Consider the following 6,000-nt stretch of genomic DNA (forward strand, 5'->3'; position numbering starts at 1 on the left):
TAGAACAGAGGAGCAACCCCTGTCCCGAGCCCTCCAGAGATCATCTACCAACGCGACCAATGCCGTTTCCGTGCTGTGCCCAGACCTGAAACCCGACTGGAACGGATCTAGATAAGACGTTTCCTCCAGGAATTGTGGAAACTGTCACGCGACCACACTCTCAACAACCTTCGCCACGAAGCGAAGGTTGGAGACAGGACGGTAGTTGGCCAATACTGCTGGGTCCAGGGAGGGCTTCTTGAGGAGAGGCCTCACCACCGCCTCTTTCAAGGCTGTGGGGAAGTAACCCTCACTCAACGAAGCGTTAATAATTCCTTGGAGCCAGCCTCGTGTAACCTCCCGGGAAGCCAGTACTAACCAGGAGGGACACGGATCCAGTAAACATGTGGCCGCACTAAGTCTCCCCAAAATCCCCAAAATCCAGCTGTACATCTCCACCCCAGAATTATAACTGATTCAGTATTTTGTGCTTAACAAAATCATTGGTATCTGTATGAGGTGACACATGTCTCACAATGCCATCACACACATACATACTCATGCTTTCATCGGACACACGTACACTATGATGGGAATTGTGTAGTGATGTCAACATGGGCATGCCGTCATTTTGACATGATCTTGGTTTGCTGCAGATGTCCATCATCTAACCCGGGACAAGTCAGCCTCCTGTATCTCTTCCCAACCTTTCCCTCAATAGTGAAAAAAACTCTATATCTGGATTCGAGGAAAGGAAGTCAGAAAACACAAAGACCAAAGCAGCTATAAGACATGCTACTACAGCTAAAAATAAAGTGTTATTACCAAAAATGAGCAGCAGTGTCTAGTTACATTATGAGGGATGCAAGTGTGACTATGAATATTTGCATTTGTCCCTCGATAACTTACCATTTGGTTGGTGGCAAGACGATCAGAGCTGACATCAGCAGGTTTTCATATGTTTGTCTTTAGGCAATGGAAAATTGCTGGCAGGAGCAGTGTTTGCCTTTCTTACTTTCTAGGGAAAAATCAAAAGAGTTAGATCAAAGCCTATAGTGCTGACTCTTCTTGCTGAGTTTGGCACTGTTAGGAGTCTGCTTTAGTACTATTGATATAACAATGCTTGCAGGCTTTAGTAGCATAAAAGATGACAAATGCTGGAAGGTCAGGATCACTGGAACGATTCTTTCTGATTAATTCAAACGTTTAACTCTATTTTGCAAGTTGTATATTTAAGAATCTTAAAAATTTACCATAACTGGTAATTATGCACCCCAATGGTTGCAAGAAAGTTTTGGAGTTATTAATAAAGTTAAAATTTTGATATCAAGGTTCTGCAACTGTAGACTAGAAGGGTGCTGTTGTTTAAAGCAACAACAACAACAAAAAAAACCCCAGGTAATCCTCAATTTATGACCACAATTGTCAAGTATTTGCAAGCCATTGGCACATGTGTCATATAGACACCAGTGGAGGCAGAGAGTTTCTCCACCCCTATGTGGAAAGGAGGGGCTTACCCTGATTATAAAACCCCCTCCAACCTTTTCTACCTTGCTCTCTCCACTCTCTCTTTTCATGTTTGTTTCTCATGAGACTTGATCTCTGTTGTACATAGTTAATATGCTTTATCATATGAATAAATACGTTTAAGACATTTATTTATGCATCTGCCTCTGAACTCTTCTATGCTCCTGGGTGTTTCTACGATCCCAACTCCACAACAATTGAGCCCAAAATTTATGTTGCTAAGTGAGAAATTTGTTAAGTGAGTTTTGCCCCATTTTATGACTTTTCTTGCCACATTTTGTTAAGAGAATTGTTAAAATTAGTAATATGGTTGTGGAGTGAATCTGGTTTCACCATTGAGTTGCAAAAGGTGATCACATGACCTCGGGACACTGCAACTATTATAAATGTGAGTCAGCTTTCAAGCAACTGAAATGTAAAACATGTGACCATGAGGATGGTCATAAGTATGAAAAATAGGTCACAGTACCGTTGTAACTTTGAACAGTCACTAAGCGAACTGTTGCAAGTTGAGAACTACATGTAAGATTTATGGAGAAGAACATTGAGTAAATAGAGACCATAGACCAGGGATGTCAAACTCACGTCGTCACGGCATCATCACATGATGTATTGGGACTTTTTTCCCCTTCGCTAAAACAGGCATGGGCATGGCCAGTGTGTGACACGGCCAGCCCATTGGCCAGGAGTTTGACAGCCCTGCCATAGACCATAATAACAAAATAAGCTGATAAAGTAGACAGTCAAATTAAAGATCTAAAAACTGAAGGGCCTCTTTTCCCCAAAAGTAAAGATATAGAAATGAAACCTAGGAGCTAGAAAAATATAAAGATACGATCTGTGAGTGTGCAGAAAAAAGTGACATGTGGGACAGAAGTCCAGCCAGGCTTGATACTATGATGATAAGGAAGGAGAAAGGAAGACTGCACATCATTCAAACATAGCCATAGACAGTTGAAAAACATTGGAAACAAGTGTTTCATAGAAAGCAAACAGATGAAGTTGATTGATTCTCAATAGAATACAAACTATTAATTGGAACCAAATGTGTTGCTTAAGCTAGAAAATCCACCTCATAAAAGGCCATCCTTTTCTCAAAGGACTTCAATGTATAGTCTTTTGAAATCAATTCATTACCTGGAGATCACCTGGAAATTAGTTTCTCCAGGAACATTATCCAAGTTAATCCTGTTCAATTAATTCTTGACTCATACATCACCTTTCTCTCAACCAATCTCCTCAGTCATAATTTCATCACTTTCTTCTCTATCTCCTGTCTTTTTCCTATTAGTCATCTGTAATATCTTATAGCACCACTCAACCATTGCTATGACAATGTAATGCCAGTCATAATTAGTGATACGCTGCCTCAACCATAGATGGCTGATTCTGTAAGACACTGTAAATATTAGCTAATGTGAAAATGGCCCAATTCTCTCTCGCTCTTGCTCTCTTTACACAAATATAGTTTTTCTCCACAAATATTATACCATCACAACACAATGGCCATTTTCATAAAGTGGTTGGGGGTTTATTTATTTATATTTTTACAAATAACTTGAGGCGGAAAACACACACGATACTCCTTCCTCCTGCTATTTTCCAGAACAACCACCCTGTGAGGTGGATTGGGCTGAGAGAGAGTGACTGGGCCAAAGTCACCCAGCTGGCTTTAACCAAAGGCTAAAACAGGACTTGAACTCAGTTTCCCGTTTTCTAGCTTCGTATCTTAACCAATATTCCAAACTAGCTAGATGTGGCTCAAGGTATCATGTACTGTATATTGAGCTTTCCATGTTTCAATAAATTTATACCCACCAAACTACATGATTCCTTCAACAAACGTTGTAGAAAAACAATGCTTGAAGCCATCCTCCCTTGAAGCATATAGGATGACCCCGGGAGAAGAAATTATTTATTGATTCATTAAATCTGTAGCAGATATATCCTTCAATTCACTTTGGCAATTCCCATGCTGTAGGTTGTATCCACTTTTGCCAATAAACATAGTAGATATGTAATTTTTTCTTCCTTCAAGACAGTTTGATATGTGCACAATAGATTATGCTGATTTATGTAAAATGCATGCAGTTATCACGGGTATTTTACAAGAAAAAAGGACAGCTTGGAATATCCTTTTGGAATTAAATAATAATTCTGCTGACATAGCAAACATCTCCAAAGCTTTATTCAGTAATAATATCTTAAAATTGTAACTGACAAGATAGTGATTTACTGAAGTGCAGTTAAGAGAAATGAATAAGTTAAGGATAATTAATTGCTGAGTTCTGGCATTCCAAGTTTAACTTGCTCTGTTGGCCAGATCCCTAGTTACATTATACATCTGTTTTTAACTTATGGACAATAATGTAATGCAACATATTCTAACCTATTGATGTCACATTGCAAAGTCAAACTTATATTGATTAAGAAAAACATATGGGAAAGTATATCATTAATATGTTATTTGATTTACTATTGGATTTTTAAGTTTGTTCCAACATTTATAATAATAAAACATTCCAAATAAAACTGCATTAAAATCAGCCATTAAAATTAACAGTTTGGAAAAAAAAGATGCATTTTTAGTCTGTTTCCTAATTCCCAGGCATGTAGAGTTTCTACAGAAAAAATACCATAGATAGGAAATCACAGGGGAGAAGCCAATTCCTATATACTTAATAGCTGAGCTTTTGGCAACAGAGGCATCCTTTGAAGCAGGGGTGAAATCCAAAATTTTTCCCTACCAGTTCTGTGGGTGTGGCTTGGTGTGCATGGCAGGGAAAGAATACTGCAAAATCTCCATTCCCTCCCCTCCTGAGGGAAGGATATTGCAAAATCTCCATTCCCATCCCACTTTGGGGCCAGCCAGAGCTGTTATTTGCCAATTCTCCGAACTACTCAAAATTTCCGCTACCAGTTCTCCAGAACCTTTTAGAACCTGCTGGATTTCACCCCTGCTTTGAAGGCATCTCCCATTGATCTAAATAAATATGCAAATATATAATGAGAAGGCTATTAGTCTCCAAACCATTTGGAGCTTGAAAAATAGTATCAGCACCTTAAATTCGGTCCATATTTATTTATTTATTTATTTATTTATTTATTTATTTATTTATTTATTTATTTTATTTTATTTATATACCGCCCTTCTCCCAAAGGACTCAGGGCGGTGAACAGCCATAATAACTGTTAATAACTGTTAACTAATAATAACATAGGCAACGGATATAATACTGTGCATTATACAGTATGATCCAATGCCTTGCACCCTTTAGCAATCCAGTTACCTCATTTTTTGCTATCTATGGCAATTTCTGAATACTTTTCAGGGATAGTCCCAATCTCAAGGAATGCTTTAAAGAACCCTATAATGAGGTCATGATGAACAGTTGATTATATATCCACACTAGCAGTTTATTGCATTTTTTCACTTGTTTCTGTGATGACACAGGTCTGATAGGGACAGTTTTTATATATTAACTGAGATGCCTGGATGATCTTACAGGTCTCTGTTGTGAATTGAGCATTAGTGACTATCAGGGAAGAGCGAAAAATTGAAAAGAAATGCATTCCTGGTAATCTGTCAGCATGGATAGAGATGATGGTAGTCCAACAATTTTGAAAGATAATTATTTGGAGAAGTCTGATGTACTGTCTGAAAGCCACTGCATATTCTCAACTTCCACTTCTTCGCAGGAGAGGTATCCTATTATCTCACATATCACTACTTGAATTTTTGCTCTTCAGGTATCTGTACAGTTGTCGACAGTCCGATTAGTGAGCCCAAGAAAAGTAAATATTCTCGGGAATTTTATAATCCCCAATGTAAAACTTTATTGGATACACCATTTTGGCACTGAAGAAATAAAACCAGCTCTGAGGTTTTCCTGCGGAAAGCTACACAGTTAAACATTAGTTTCCCCTCCTACCCATCCATAGTCATCACACTGTCCAATTATGAATCAGTCTCTGGTTTTGAGAACAGTTCATTTCTTTGTTGGACACCTGCAGTAGTGACCTTGATGGGTTCTTGGTTCACATGGTCTATTCTTGGATCGTTTGCATTCCTTCTCTGCAGTTCATTGGCAAGTTGAATAGTAATAAGTGTCAAATGGTTCAGAAGCAGTTCAAACTTGACATGTGCAAAAAGTTCAATTTAATTAATTTTGCTTACGTGCAGGTCACAGGAAACTAAAAGGGCCCACTGAAGAGGCTTCTTAATGACTTTTCCCATAGCTATTTGATCTATATGAGTTATAATGGTCCTTGCTTTTTTAGCTGTTCCTGACTTCTGTTGCAGCCCTCTGCCACATACACATGCTATGTATGCTATTGATTCCCAGTCTGTTTGAGTCCAGTCGATAATTTATGATGGATGCTTCCAATTAAAATAAATCACTAAAAAATACTTAAAAAGGCCAAAATCTTAGAAAATCAACAAATGACCTACAAAGTGATGCTTTCAACAGACTCTGTAAATCCATCTGAAGG

The sequence above is a fragment of the Pituophis catenifer genome, unplaced genomic scaffold, assembly GCF_029215685.1.
Source record: "Pituophis catenifer annectens isolate HBS135680 unplaced genomic scaffold, rPitCat1.0.hap2 SCAF_8, whole genome shotgun sequence".
Lineage (NCBI taxonomy): Eukaryota > Metazoa > Chordata > Lepidosauria > Squamata > Colubridae > Pituophis > Pituophis catenifer.